This window comes from Myotis yumanensis, unplaced genomic scaffold, assembly GCF_028538775.1.
Source record: "Myotis yumanensis isolate MYYU_CA2020_CCGP unplaced genomic scaffold, mMyoYum1.0.hap1 SCAF_2, whole genome shotgun sequence".
Classification (NCBI taxonomy): domain Eukaryota; kingdom Metazoa; phylum Chordata; class Mammalia; order Chiroptera; family Vespertilionidae; genus Myotis; species Myotis yumanensis.
The window spans coordinates 213,653,527-213,669,223 of NW_027223753.1; the positions used below are offsets into that span (position 1 = coordinate 213,653,527).

The 15,697-nt window shown below is 57.4% G+C and overlaps 1 long non-coding RNA gene across 1 annotated transcript; it reads left to right on the forward strand.

The window, feature by feature from the left end:
- Positions 1 to 229: 229 nt before the first annotated feature.
- LOC139002343 (uncharacterized) lies at positions 230 to 12,072 on the forward strand. Its single transcript, XR_011470152.1, has 4 exons — positions 230 to 305; positions 6,676 to 6,789; positions 7,003 to 7,126; positions 7,337 to 12,072. It is a non-coding gene; the product is annotated as an uncharacterized lncRNA (long non-coding RNA).
- The last annotated feature ends 3,625 nt before the right edge of the window (positions 12,073 to 15,697 follow it).

A 15,697-nucleotide genomic window follows, 5' to 3' on the forward strand; every position in this document is an offset into this window, starting at 1 on the left:
CGCGCTCTCCCGCCCTCCCTGGCGGTCCCCGGGGCCTGGAGACGCGGCGCCCGGAGCCCTCGATCTGTCGCGGGCGCAGCAGCTCCGAGGTGCACGTGCGACCGAGCCGCGTTTGTTTATGGCGGACCCGCCTTCGGGCGGAGCGCGGGCCGCGGCCGCCGGGGAGGGGGGGCCTGGGGGAGGGACCGCGGCGGGGGCGGGGGCGGCGAGCTCCCTGCGGACTCCCGCGCCCGGGCTCCGGGCGCCTCCGAGCCGCTGCCTCCAGGGACTCGTCCGGGGAGACCCGCGCGCCCGGCCGGGGTCCGGTGAGTGCCCTCGGCGCGCCGCGGACGGCGGGCGGGTGGCAAGACCGGGCGCTCGGACGGGCAGCGGGAGGGAGCGAAGGAGGGGGAGGGCGGGGGTGCCGAGACCTCCGTGGCGCCCGGGCATGGGGGGGGGCGCGACCCTCGGGCCCGGTGTCCAGCGGGGAAGACGGCGCCTCCGAGCCGCGCCGGCCGCGCTCTCGCCCTTCCCACCTCGCAGGTCCGAGCCTCCCAGGGAACGGCCGGGAGAGACACCCCGCCGCCGCCGCCGCCGCCTCAGGGGAGGGCCTGGGAGTGACCCTTCGTCCTTTCCCTCCGCCAAACGCGGAGCCGCAGGAGACGGCGCCTTCCCCTGGGGTCCGGGGGCGCGGGGCGCGGGCGGCAGGAGGACTGCGCCAGAGCTGAGCTTGGCGGCCGGGCCTCGCCCAGGGCGGCGGCGACAGGGCCACAGCCCCGGCTCCCGTGCCGGGCCCAGCGCGGCCGGGATTTGGGGGAATCTGCCGGGATTTGGGGGAATCTGCCGGGATTTGGGAGAATCTGCCGGGATTTGGGGGAATCGTGGCCGCGGCAGGCGCTTCAGGTCCCGCAGGGAGGGTCGTTGCGAGCGCTGGCGGGGCGGGGGCAGTGAGGACAGGGATGGGCAGCGGAGACGCGGCCACAGGTCCCCGCACTCTCCCTGCAGCTGCCTGGGGCCGCCACCGTCCGCCCGGCCCCTCCATCCCCAGTGCCTGCACCGCGGTCGGGACCCTCCAGACTTCCGGGTGCCCCCCCCCCCACCTCTTCCCGGGTCTGCGCCCTCCCGGGACCGTGCGCTGGGAGGACCGCAGCTTCCCGGGCGCAGGGCAGGGGCAGCCTCAGGGGCCGCGGGGCGGGGCGGGAGTACGGGGCTCCCGCGGTGTAGCGCTGGGGGACTGGGGCGCCTGCTCTGGAGGTGGGTGCTTGGAGGGGAGCCGCCGTGGCTGCCCCGTCGGTGCTAAGATCTGCGTTCTTGGTACCACCCGCCGTCTGCCCGGGAGGGACCTGGTGCTCAGAGAATTCAGGGCGGGACGGTGCGATGCGGGTGCTGGCCTCCCTCCCCGCGCCGGGAGGGCGCAGTCCACAACCCCTTTCCGTGAAGGGCGCTCCCGGCCTTTCCCAAGGACCCTTTGAAGGTCAGAAGTTCTTTTGCGGTGGACGCCTCGAAGCGTGGACCCCAGCTGGCGGGGTTGGGGGGGCTGGCCCCGCACCCTACAGTCTTCGTCTCGGCTCGCCGGGCTGGTGCTCTGGAACCTGGAAGCCTGGGAGCAGCGGAGGTGGTGGCTCCCCACCCAATGCAGGGCACGGAGGAGCGGGCCGTTCCCCTGGAGATTGGGACCCTGTTTACAGCAGAGGATGGGGGGCCCACTCCCCGCTGGGCTCGCCCCACTGGAGCAGCCCCCCAGTGCGCGCCTGAACCACCGGCCTCGGAGGATGTACTGCTCCCTAGCCCCCACCCCCCACCCCCATTTCCCCGTTCTCAGTTAGGGACCCGGGAGAATCCCTCCCAGCTTGACAGGGGGGCGGGGGTACCCCATGGCAGGAGTATGGCTAAGTGGATGCGGGAGAAACGCGGCAGCCGCAGAAAGGAACTTTGCTCCCCTGGCTGGCGGGCTCAGTTGGACGGAGAGTCCTCTGTGCACCGAACCGTTTCTCAGATCGAATTTCCCCGGTTTATGGGGGAGCACCCTGAGACCTCAGTCTGCGTGGGCCAGCCGGGCGCGAGTCACGTGGTCTGAGAGGTAGCTTTGGGCGTTTGGAGATTCGCAGACACATCCTGTAGGACACGTTCGGACCCAAAGCCTGCCCAGCAGACGCCCGAGTGGGCATTGTAACCCCCACCCAACACATTGACTCCAAACACTGCACCCCTGGAAGACCCCAAGCTCCCGGTTTCCCGGTGGAAGGATGGGGCTGTCTGGGAGGAATAGTGAAGGATGAGCCCCCACCCTGCCTGATGGGGCCGTATCAGGGGCTCGGTCCCTCAGAGCAGGACCCGTAGGACAAACTTCCACAGGCTAGAAGCGCTGTATAAACTGGGAAAAGCACGAAGCGCTGGCCATGTGGAGTGACCAGCATGGCAGGCGGCCGAGGACTGGGACCCGCCTGAGTGTCCCCAGACCCTGGGCTCTTGGTGGGGGTGCACCTTCCTCCTGGGCTTTGCTTTGGGCCTAAAACCGGGCACCTCACCCAAGGCAAGGAGACCAGCCTTTGGAGACTCCGTGGAGAGGCTTAGAGACAAAATGAATGACCCCCAAAGTCCCGGACTTTACCCAGGACGGGGTTCCCTTTGGCCAGGCAGGAGCCTGCAGACTCGGAATGACGGAGGTTGCGGACAGGAAGTGGATCAGACACACTGAGGGCCCCAGCTTCCAGCACGGTCTGCTGTGGCGCCCTCACTCCCAGCAGGGCCCGCTGAGCCCGTGTGGGAGCACCCAGGGGCTCGGAGCGGGCCTTCACAGACCAGCCCCCCACCTCCGCCTCTTAAAAGTTTTTCCATTAGGAAACTGATCTGGAAGAAATTGAGGCACCGAGAGGAAACGGGTGGGCCGGCCCAGCCCCACATCTGCTTGGATTTTCCGCTTCAGATGCTCCCCAACTGTTCTTCCCCGAGCTGTGCCCACCTGAGGCCCATCACCCCAGGAAACTGGCTTCCCATCCGGGAAGCCACAGATGGTCCGCGGGAATGGGCTCCGGGAGAGGCTGCCACCAGTAGGTCTGAGACTTGGTCCCTAAGGAGGTGGGGGTATGGGAGGACTTCTGCGATTCCTAGCACGAGATTTGGGGTGGGGGGGGGGTGTTTGGAACCTCAGAAGGGGTGCTGAAAGGGAACTCCAGCCACTGGAGCCAGCAGAGGCACTGAAGCTGGAACCTACTGGATGCATAAGCCCTGGTCTACACAGATGTGGTCGCTCCCCAAATCCTGGAGCCCAGTTCCACGTCTGTGACTGTCATGGCTGGGAGCCTCTTTCAGCCTGGCCTCCCAGAAAGAGTGCTTCAGTTTCTCCTTTCTGTCCTTGTGCCAGCCCCAGGGAGCTATCCCCGACTTTTCCTGAGGTCGCTGTTGCTCCCAGCAAAGATTAGACCAGACGATGTTACCACTCCTTGGGAACAGCAATGACAGGCATCCTGAGCAATTCCTAAGGATCCATTCCTCAGGTCAGGACAGGAACCGGCTCTGCTCCCTCCCTCCCAGGTCCCAGAGGGAGAGAAGTTATCTTTTTTGTTTTGTTTTAAATAAATTCTTTCACTGGAAGTCACTCCATTGGGCAGTGTTTGCTTCTTAGGTTGGTCAGCGTCTCTGATGATGTGGTTACGTGGCAGGAACTAGAGTAGATCCACCTTCTTGCACTAGGCCCGTGGGGCTGTGGGCTGGGGGGCAGGACAGGCAAGGGAAGGAGGTACCCCAGGGCAGTGGCTTGAGGCTGATTCTGCTCTGGGATGCCAAGCAGAGCAGTGTCCTCTAAGACCCGACTGTCCAGTCCACTTCGATTCCGGGATTGGGAGCTCCAGGGGCTGCCGGGCACTTCCTTACCCCCCCCCCCCCCACAAGGCGAGGCACTGGGGAAACACACAGTTAGGGCCACAGGTCCCGTGGGGAGCCACGGAAGCCAGACCTGGTGTGGGTAAAAGGTGGCCACAAGTTTCTTCTCACTTTACTGGAGTTGAGGGTGTATAGCCTTTTCTTTAATTTTTTAAAAGTAAATTGTATTGATATTTAGAGAGAGGAGAGAGAGAAGCATCTATGTGAGGGAGAAACATCGATTGGTTGCTTGTTACACTGGCCAGGACTCTTAAAATTTTTTATTGATTTTTTTTTTTTTTTTTGAGCGAGAGAGATTTGTTGTTTCACTTATTTATGCAGGCGTCGGTGGATGCTTGTATGTGCCCTGACTGGGGATCGAACCCTTAACCTTGGCATATGGGCAGAGGGTGCAGCCCTTTTCTCAGCCCTTTCTCCCCCCCTGCCAGCCTGGCCTGGCTTTCCCCTCCATCTCCGAGAAAGTGCGGGGGTGCGGGGGGTGTATCCGCTCGCCCCTCCCAAAGCACAAAGCCCTCCAGTGTCCTCCCGGGAGCGCTGGGATCCCGCCGGAGCGAGGCGGCGCCGGTGCCTGCGATCAGCGCCCAAGGACCCCCAGGATGGGGCCGCGAGGGAGAGGAGCGAGCCTCCGCGCCGGACCCCCACCCCCACCCCCACCCCTTTCTACAACCCGACTGCGCGGAGCTGGGATGGTTCCCCCCGAGCTCTCCGCCCGGCTTAACAGAAATGTCGCCTCAAATCCCGGTTGGGGAGAGGCCGCCGTCCATTCCCTGCAAAGCCACGCTCTCCGCTCTCCGCCTCCAGCGGCCGAGCCGGGTGGCCCCGGACACCCTGGAGCTGGAGGAGTCGGAACAGTCCGTGCGCCGACGTTCCTCGGTGGTTGTCACAGCCGCCCGCCGCCCTGGACGCCGAAAACCAGCGCGAGCATTGACGCCGGTGCCGACACTGCCTTTCCAAAACACCCCCCAGAAATGCCTTTAGGAAACAAAACCTGCCCCCGGGGACGCACACGTTGGCGGCACAGAAAGCAGGGACAGGGCGCACTTGGTCCTCCTCCTCCCGCGGGCCGGGTCCTGGAACAGCCACCCCACAGGCTGCTGCGAACTCGGGGCTGCGGCGTTTTAAAGGCACACGCTCCTCCTGTTATTGAAGGGGACGATTTGCAAAGCAAAATGAGCGCCGGGGAGCCTTCCCCCTCATCTACACATCCCGCAGGCAGAGGGGCGCGCACTCGTGGAGAGAGTTAAGGAGAGGCCTGCGGGCGGCGGGCGGCTGGAAGGCTGCTCCAGCCCGGCCTGGGCATCCCGCTTGGCGCGGATTCTCCTTTTTTTTCCTTTTCATGTAAAAGCCGGCGTGGAAGGCGGGTTTCCCAAGAGCTGTTCTCGGGGAACACGCGCTCCCTCCCGGGAGGAGGAGGGCGCGATGCCTGCAGTGAAGGGCCGGAGGGCCGTGCGGCGCCGGGGGTCCGGGTGCGCCAAAGCCGGCCACGCGGGCCGCCCGGCGCGGAGTGAGGGGGTGGCGGCCCCCTCGCCAGCCCCCCTCCGGTGCTGAGACCAGTGTTGGGAGCTGCGGGGCGCACTCGGGGGCGCGGCCAGCGGGAAGGGCCGAGCGTCAGGCTTCCCCGCCACAGGGGTCCGAATCCCGCCGAATCCCGCAGGCGGCACTGGACTCCCGACTCCCGGCGTCGGGTGCGGGCGCTTGGGGGTGTTTCCCGCGCACTCTGCGGTGTGGTTCCCGCTTTTTAAAAATCGCTCTCAGGACCGCCCGCGGCGCCGAGGGCGAGTCGGCGGAAGGGGGCGCAGCGCGCGTGGCCCCGGAGGGCCTGAGTGGCGGGAGGGCGGCGGCCCAGTGAACGCGGGTCAGAGCGCACGGGAGGGGGGTGGCAGCAGACGGGTGGGGAGGCGCAGTGCACCCGGAGTGGGACGCTCAGGAGGATGCGCGCCCAGTGGTCCGGGCCGGGGCGTAGCGTACCCCGGGGTCTCCTGCCCGGCTGCTGGCGGGGTTGGGGGAGCCACCCCCCCTCCGCAGGCTGCTCTGCGCGTCGGAAGGTGTGGGTGCCGCTGCGGTGCCGACCTCCAATCCTCCCCCTATCCCCTCGCTCCTCCTCTGCTCCGCACCCCGCCCCCCCATTCTTTCCAGTTGGAGTGTAGGGATCAGAGGGAGCTGGGGCCACGTGGAACAGGCGGAGAGAGCGAGACTGGGTGCACGTGGGTGGGTGCGTGGGGGGTGTCTGGTGGGAGTTAGAGGCTGGTGCTTTCATCTGGGCTCCGCCAAAGCCCCTTGTGCCAAGCCCTAGTTGGCGCGCGCAGACAGCCCCTATATGGGGTCTATTTCCCCCGCTGGTGGCTCAGCGCTGGAGGATGAGGAGGGAGGAGGGGTGACGGACCCCCGCGTGGTCCCGGATTAAGGAAGAAGACCCAATCCCCTCCACAGTCCTCCCCCGCCCGCTCCTCCCCCCCCCCTTTTAACTGCCCGGGAACAGAATTCCCTTTTCGTGCCAGAGCAAATGCCCTGAGAAGGAGGCAAGCAAGGGGTAGAGCACATTTTTGTATAAAATGAAAGACTTAGAATTAGCACTTTTTTCAGTTCAGGAGTGTTTTCCCTGGCAAGAGACACTGCTAGCTGATAAACTGCTGCGGGGCCAATGCAAACCGCGGCTTATGGATATTTTTGGCCCCAACTCCAGCGCAGTCTTCACTTTTTAGAAAGTGGAAACAAAACCATCTTATGTCACCAATGCTCCTTGCGCGCCCTGCAGTGTAGACAAAGGCACTGTTTGATGGGACTGAGGGATTCTTCTCTCTGGTTCCCTCCCAGAAGCTTTTGAACCCGGTGGGTGAGCCCTTGGGTGCCTTCCTCAATGGGCGCTCAGATTGTCACGTCCACCGGAGCATTCCAGGAGCTTCCTTCTCCACCGGAGGGGTGGCCAGGGTGAGTGTGTGTGTGTGCAGCTCAAGGGAGTCCCCTTAGAAGTGCTCCTGCGACCCAAGGTGGAAGCCAACTAGACCTTCATTACGATTCAATCTTGCTTGTCACTGTGGAGAATCCCTGCGATTGCCAGGCCCCATGGGGGTGGGGGGAGGGAGAGGTGGATACTTGGGAGAGGTTACTGAGAAATCTAAAGTCTTGAGGTATCACAAGCAGGCTTGCGGAAAGAAAGGCCCGGAGGTGACGGTGACGGTGGTGGAATGGAGTGACAGACATGGAGCTGAGCCCTGTGCCCACCAACAGTGACAACCTCCGGCAACCTTGAAGCACTTGAAATAAGGTAAAAACAACAACTCATCTGTGAATCGGTTTTACTTCTGTGCTGGTTGGGGGTCAGGAAGAAATAAGGTTGCGCCATTTCTCCCCTCCCACACACCATGTTAGCGCTCATCGAAGTCCACCGGGTGGAGCAGTGGGCGGGGTGCTCCCTGGAAAGCGAAGGGACTTATTTGTATTTCTGTTCATCTTGATGCCGACACCATCATTTTAGGAGAAGCTGTCGACGCTGACAAATGAACGTGGACGCTGGGGTGGCTGCACCTGCAGGAAGTTCAGGATTCCAGGGCGCCCCGCCCACCGGGTCCTCGGGCTCTGTGCGTGGACCCTGCTTGATTGTTGGCCATCCAGCCCTTGGGTTTTCTGAAAGGAAATCCCAGAAATGGAAATTCCCTCTCCGTATCCTGCAGAAACATTTTCATATCCGCGTGGCCTGCATTGAGCCAAGAGGCGAGGATCCTTCCCGCCATAGGCAGAGCAGCCCTGGCAGATGCTGAAAACCTTCCCCTGAGGGTGGAAAGGCAGGAACGTGGACACGCAGAGATCAGTTCCCAGCGAGGAGAAAAGAAACCAGGTCCAAGTGAAGCTACAAAAAGTACATTTGACAGCATCCTGTGAGCATTACTCGACACTAACTGTTTTTCTAGTTAGGTATGTGGATCTGAATTTTTCCGTGCCCCCTGGCATGTGTGGGTCGTGAGAGCAGTTCTCAGCGAAGATGACGGATGGATCTTTCAGGAATCCAGGCTTTAAAGCTGATTTTCTATGTTGGCTGTGGAAGTGGCTTCACTTTAGATACTTTATGGGATGAATGTCAAGGGAATCCTGGGCAAAACTTCTCAGGAGTTGTCTCTAAAAACATTATTCATCATTAAAAAGTGATTCATAGAAATCACTAGAAAAATTATGGCGCGTTATGTCCCGGCATGTTTTTAGGCCATGTGGAATAGATAAAACCATTAAGGTCTGGATGGGCAATACCGCCTGGCGGCCTTCCTCTGACCATGCCAGCAGGACCTGCTGTCGCGTCACGGCCTGGGGGACATGAGCTGAAGGACATCTGATTTTTCACCAGGTATTTTCTGTATTGACAGTATACGTTATAAAGACTCCTGAATAGTATATATTCCAACAGATGGGTTAGGTAGCACAAAAAGGAGTATCTTTAATAACCTTAGGATTTTTTTAAAATTTTAAAATATATATATATATATCTTTATTGATTTCAGAGAGGAAGGGAGAGGGAGAGAAAGATAGAAACATCAATGATGAGAGACAATCATTGAACAGCTGCCTCCTGCCCTCCCCACAGCCAGGATCGAGATTGCAACCTGGGCATGTGCCCTGACCAGGAATCGAACCGTGACCTCCTGGTTCATCGGTCAACACTCAGTCACTGAGCCACCACGGCTGGGCAAGCTTAGGATTTTTTAAAAGGGGAAACACACCGTGGAAACCCCACGTGGCAGAGTCTGAAAGACAGAACAACCCATTGGAACATAGACCCACCTGGTGGAGGCCAGCTGATGCCCAACAGGTTTGTTGGCTCCTTGGTGGAACTCTCAAGGCTGCCCCCAAACTAGGCCTTGCAGGGCAAAGTAGTACATCGAGGTCCCAAGGTCTTAGCCATACAAAGCCCGTCCGCCGGTAGCTTGTGGAGATGACTGACCGCTGCTTCCTCTCCTGGCAGGGAGGTGGGGCGGAGCTTGTCACGGCTGCTTGGTGGCCTGCACTGGTTAATGCGGCTTCCCCGGGCATTGGGTCTGTGGTCTGACTTTCCTTGAGCGATGGTGAGCTGTAACAACGTATGGCTGTTGCTGATATTTATATGGAGAATTGTCATTTAATAGGGCAGGTGACTCATTAAATAATCCAAACAGAAGCAGTAGCACTTACTAAAAAATACTCCCAATGCCCAGCCCATGTGTGGTCACTCTGATGGGCTCGGGTGTGGCTTATTAGGTCATTTTGGACCTCTTGACAGTCAATGTATTTACGGGCCTGGGAGGGGAGTTGCCCGCCGTGTGCAGGTGGCTGACAGACTGAGGGCTGAATGCTCCAGGCACTCACTGTTCTCGTGCAGTTAGTACTGGACTCACTTGGGAGCAGCTTATGTTTTACCCATCAAAAGGGGCGAAGTCCTTTGGATTGGGGCGGCCTCACACATGCCTACTTGCACACACACTGTTACTCGTTCAAGAAACATTCATGAGTGGCCGTGGTGTGCCAGGCAACCCACCAGGCATTCGCATGATCAAAGTGAGTTCCTGCCACTGAGGCGGCTCAGTCCTCACAGTGACTTTGAGAATCTCACCTGCTAATGTGTTTCAAGGGCCTTAGAAATGTTCACAGCTTTGGAACCTCTAATTCTAATTCTGGTTGTTTGTCCTATGAAAATCATTTCTAATATGAAAAAAAAGCACTTTTTTCTTCCCCATAAGTATTTGTGTAATTGTTAAGGGTGCGAGTTTTGGTGTCAAGTTTAGGTTTGATGTCTCTTTAACCCTCAGCTTTGCTATCTGTACAATGGGGATGGGGTTATGAGTGTTAACTAAAAAATGAATGACAAATACAATGAATGGCAAATACAGTCCTATCTAATAAAAGACAAAAAGGGTAATTGACTGTACCTTCGATACACTTCCCATTGGCTAATCAGGGCGATATGCAAATTAACTGCCAAGAAAGATGGCGGTTAATTTGCATATGTAGGCGCCAAGAAATGGAGCAAAGCCAGCTGGCCCCAGGCAGGAGCAGCGAGCGAAGGCCGGCATGGCGGACGAAGAGCGAAGGCCTGGGTTCCAGGTGCCGGAGGAAAACTGGTGCCAGCAGCAGGAGAAGGGGCCCCCGAGGGGCCTCAGACTGCAAGAGGGCACAGGCCGGGCTGAGGGCACAGGCCGGTGCAAATTTTTGTGCACCGGGCCTCTAGTCCTATATAGTAAAGAGGTAATAAGCAAATGATCATCACACCCTCATGCTGTCACGCCATAAGGGCTCGACACTCAACACTGGAGAGAGAGGAATGGGGACCAGCCAGGCACAAATGAGCTTGCGAGAGAGGAATGGGGACCAGCCAGGCTGTGGCCTGGGAGAGGGACAAGCTGCCTGCCCCATGGTCCTGGGCGCCTGTGGCTGCGGCCCAGACAAAGCCGCCTGCCCATGGTCCTCTGTGGCTGTGGCCAGCCCAGGCAAAGCCGGCCAGATCCTGGGTGTCTGTGGCCGGCCAGAGGGAGGGAAGCCCGGGTCCTGGGTGCTGGGTGAGGCAGAGGAAGTTAGGGGTGATCAGGCCAGTAGGCAGAGGTGGTTAGGGGCAGGCAGGCAGGCAGAGGTGGTTAGGGCTATCAGGCAGGCAGGCAGAGGGGTTAGGGGCAATCAGGCAGGCAGGCGAGCAGTTAGGAGCCAGCGGTCCCGGATTGTGAGAGGCAGTCGGACATCCCCCGAGGTGTTCCGGGTTAGAGAGGATGCAGGCCAGGCTGAGGGACCCTCCTCCCCCATGCATGAATTTCATGCACCAGAACTCTAGTGAATATATAATGACAAATAGCACACTTTGTAGAAGGAAGTATTCAATATGCCATAGCTGTTATTATTGGCATTATCATCACAGCATCATTTATAATAGCAAGCTTTGGAATATTAATATCCTATATAATATAAGCCTAATATGCTAAGTGTCTGGTTGTCCAGTCGGCCGTTCAACCAATCAAAGTGTAATATGCTAATGATATGCTAAGGCCACTCAACCGCTCGCTACAACGTGTACTGACCACCAGGGGGAAGATGCTCCGACTGGTAAGTGAGCTTGCTGCTGGGGTCTGGCCAATCAGGACTGAGCAAGATGGGCCAGACATGCCCTGGAGTCCTCCCACAGTTCCTCCCCAGCTGGCCAACCTCCCACATCCCTCTCCAGCCCCAGTCGTGCACCGGTGGGGTCCCTCAGCCTGGCCTGCACCCTCTCGCAATCCGGAACCCCTCGGGGGATGTTGGAGAGCTGGTTTTGGCCCAATCTCACAGGCCAGGCCGAGGGACACCACTGGTGCATGAATTCGTGCACTGGGCCTTTAGTTTATAATATCAAACTAAATGAGTGGGAGTTGATGAATTAAGTTTTGATACATATATACAGGGGTGGACAAAGTAGGGTTATAGTTGTGAGTACATGAAACAGAGTTTATTCTCATATTACTATTTGTTAATTATTGTATTATTTTCCATATGAACAACTTTTGCCCATCCCTGTATTTAATGAAAAGTTATACAGCTATTTTAAAAGATTGTGGAAGTTTATAACAACATGGTATAGACAGCCGAAACCGGTTTGGCTCAGTGGATAGAGTGTCAGCTTGCGGACTGAAGGGTCCCGGGTTCGATTCCGGTCAAGGGCATGTACCTGGGTTGCGGACACATCCCCAGTAGGAGATGTGCAGGAGGCAGCTGATCGATGTTTCTCTCTCATCGATGTTTCTAACTCTCTATCTCTCTCCCTACCTCTCTGTAAAAAATCAATAAAATATATTTAAAAAAAAAAACAAAAAAAAACATGGTATAGGCAAATACCTTCCTAGAGTACAGAGCCTGGAGAGCTATCAGTCATGTTTTCTAGACTCCCTTGCAGCTAGGTTTACTCAAATGACTAAAGTGTAGCCAATTAAATGCACTTATTTGAAAAGTAAAGTGGAAGTCATACTTCTGTGGCCTTTGTGGTTTCTGCTGATAGGCACGGTTGTGTGTGTGTGTGTGTGTGTGTGTGTGTGTGTGTGTGATGTGTTTGCAGAGGTCCCAATGGCATTGCTCTGAAGCCAACAGTTCCAGTGGCAGTGATCCAATCCCTGGATCACTGCTAATGAGGGCATTGCTGGACTCATCAGCCACAGTGGCAGCTTCCTTATCCCTACTTCCTGACCAGCTATGTCAGCAGCTACCCTGGCCTGTCAGTTCTGCAGTGCTGTTCATCCTTGGAGAGCCCCTTCTCCTGTCCTTCCAACAATTTTGTAAGCACCGAAGTCCTTCTGTTAAATCTTCTTCTGCTTAAAATAGCTCGAGCAACTTCTGTTATTGGCAAGTTATTGGAGATCAAGCCGGTACTGTAAATCACTACATATTGTATGATCACCATTAACTGAAATAACAAAACTATATAGAGAGTACTAGAAGGAAATTGTCCAAAGTGTCAATAGTGATGCCCAGGTTTAAGGAAGAACAATACCTCAGCTGCCCTTTGCAGCTGCCCTGGGGTCACTGGGAACAGGACTCTCCAGTGAGCCCAGATTCAGGATTCATAAGAGGAATGGTGCCCCTTCTCAGAGGGTCTGTGCTCCTCACGTCTTACTGTGTGGGATTCCTGCAAATTAACTTGGGGGACCTTTCCTCCAAAGGGGTCTACATCTGTTTGTTCCATACCAAGGTCATCTCAGAATTCTTCAAGGAATTTTTTACCTTTGAGCAACAATCTCAGATCCGGGTGTCCCTGGGGGACCCCATGCCAGGACAGCCCACCCCCTTCCTGAGGCCACAGGTTGCCATTCAGGTTTTCAGTCACCCCAGCCCTGTCTCCGGGCCTCTCCACTGCTGAGCAGTCCTGCCTTAGTCCTTGGTCATTCCTGCTCAGCTTCTGACCACAAAGCCTAGTGAACTCCATCTGCCCCCTCACCGCCCCTCCCCTCGTCTAGACTCGGCTTTCCATGTCTGCCTCTTGGGTGGCATCCCTGGGGACCTCTTCTACCTTCAGGAATGTGTCATGTCCGGTGGATCGTCCCACACTCCCACCAGGACACCTCCTCTGAGAAAACACTAGGACAAATGTAGGAGTAAAGCTGTGCTAAGTATGGCCCAGCCAGCATGGCTCAGTGGTTGAGCATCAACCTATGAACCAGGAGGTCACGGTTCAATTCCCGGTCAGGACACATGCCTGGGTTTTGGGCTTGATCCCCAGTGTGGGGCATGAAGGAGGCAGCCGATCAGTGATGTTTCTATCTCTCCCTCTTCCTCTCTGAAATCAATAAAAATCTATACTAATAATAGAGGAACATGCAAATTGTCCAGGATGCTGTCACAGTAACAGTAACGACCAGCAGGCTGCCTGGGGCGACAAGACCAGCCGGGGGGTTAGTGAGGGATGACCAAACGACTGAACAGCAGGCTGCATGGGGCAACCAGGCCGGCGGGGCGGGGGGGCGGGGGGGCAGTTGGGGGCGATCAGGCAGGCAGGCAGGTGAGCAGTTAGGAGCCAGCAGTCCTGGATTGTGAGAGGGATGTCCGACTGCCATTTTAGGCCCAATCCCTGGGGCCTAAAGCTAGATGAGGCAGTCAACATCCCCTGAGAGGTCCCGGATTGGAGAGGGTGCAGGCTGGGCTGAGGGCCCCCCCACACACACATTAATTTCATGCACTGGGCCTCTAGTTAATAATAAAAAAAAAACAAGAATTAGTGCTAAGTTTGGCCCCTCCCAGCAATATCAGTGTTTTGAGCAGGGGCAGGGTCAAAGGAAGCCAGCTCGAACTGTGGAATTTGGGACATGGACCTCCCTGCTTTGCAGGGTTAGGAGGCGGGGGGTGTTGGGATTCTGAGCCTGCCTGGCTCCCCCATAATCACACCAAGTGTTCAGTAGTTACTGGCTTCATCTGACAGTAGAGACACTATATTTGGAGCGATGCCTATAATGATTCCTGGCTTCCCTGACACACATAGCCAAAAGAATATGATGCCAAATCCCCTTCCACACGCCCCCGGCGGAGAAAGCAAACACCCTACTACACGCTCACATTTACTTAAATTGCTGCAGGGAGTTGTTCTCCGCAGAGGTATAATGAGGACTGAGTTTTCTGAGGGTGTGGTTTATGAGCCTTCCACAATGAGTTTGAAGGGGGGCACTGCCTGCTTCGCTCTGGCTCTGGCTGGGTAGGGGGGCCCTTTGTCTCCAAGGAGCCAAAACACGAGCTGGTGGAGGCAGGGTTGGGGCTGGGTGGGGGACCTCATCCTCACAGGCGGGGGGACACAGCCAGCTCAGCCCCTCCACTCGCCAGCGGCTTCACTCAGCGTTCCTGGACGCTTCTTTGTTGCTTCTCTCAAGAAAGAAAGAAGACACGTGGACAGGAAGATTGACGATGGACCCTCTGATGCCGCAGAAGCGTTGGCATTCTTTTCCTGTCTGTGCTTCTCTCCGTGAGGACTGCTGCCGGGGACGTTAAGAATTTCACTTCTTTTCCCTTTCTCTCTCTGCTATACATCCGGACCAGGGGAGCGAGGAGAGTGTAGTTGGTTGAAAAATGGTTTCCCAAAGCTAAGTCCATGTCCTAACCCCTAGAACTGATGGAGGTGGCCTTGTTTGAAGCAGGACTTCGCAGATGCGATTGAATTAAGGATCTTTCGATGAAGAGATCACCCTGGGTGATGGGGTTGGCCCTACACGCCACCATAGTCCTCAGAAGAGGGAGGCAGAGAGAGATCAGGCAGCTACACGGAGAAGAGGATGTGAAGATGGAGACGGAGGTAGGCATGATGCGGCCACAAGCCATGGAATGCCGGGGTTGCCAGAAGCTAGATGAGGCGGGAAGGATTCTCCCCGAAGCCTGGGGCGGCGGCGGGTGGGGGGCGGGGGACGCAGCCAGCCAACACCTTGGTCTCAGACTCCCGGCCTCCAGACTGTGGGAGAAGAAACGCCTGCTGTTCAAAGCCACCCAGTGTGTGGGGTAACTTGTTACAGCAGCCTCAGCACACCCATACAGACGACTGTCTCCAACACCCACCCGAGGAGACCTAGGAGGTTGTCATTTCTACTCCAGTCGTTTCCATTCTGCTGAGGGGTGCCTGGCTACAGGGGCAAGGCTCGGCCAGGAGCCTAGACAACAGCCCACAGCAGAGCTTTGAGGACACTTGAAACCGTCCGTCCTTCAAGTCCTAGCCAGTCAGTCCGGCAGCTCTTTGGGAGCGGATGGCCATCCTGGAGATGTGTCACGGTGGCGGGTGGCGCTCTGCAATCTGCCCTGTGATCTTAGAAAAGGGCTCAACTCCGTCTCCATCAGGAACTTGCGCAGCATACCCTTGGCACCGCTCTCTTCCCTGAAGATGCTGCAGTTTCGGGTTAAGCTTGTTTAACTTGTGAGAAGCCTCGCGACCTTCTTGGCCACTCTGGCCTTCACACCTGCCCTTCCACGACCTGCGTTGGGTCTTAGAAAGCCTCTCTTCCCGGCTGCTCTCTTCGGTGGCTAGCGTCCTCGTTGAAATGCTGTGGGTCTGGCCAAGGCCCCTCTCCGCGCCAGCCCCCTGCCTCCTGGCACTGGGCCCACGCAACTGCACGGACTCCTCCCGAGTCTGAGGACCACTCCGCACCCCTCCTCCGGTGTCCCTGGGCCTCAGCACCACACACACCCCGGCCCCACCCCCCACCCCCACACACACACGGGAACCCTTAGGAAAGGTGCAATTCATCACATTGACTCGGCGTATCCTCAGGCTGAGTCCCACCTTCCAGATCCTATCTAATTTCCCATCTGTTTCTTTTAATTATTAAAAGTGTTATTACAACATTTTACTCGGGCCTCTGTTATTTCCTCTAGGGTGACTATTTTCTTTTAA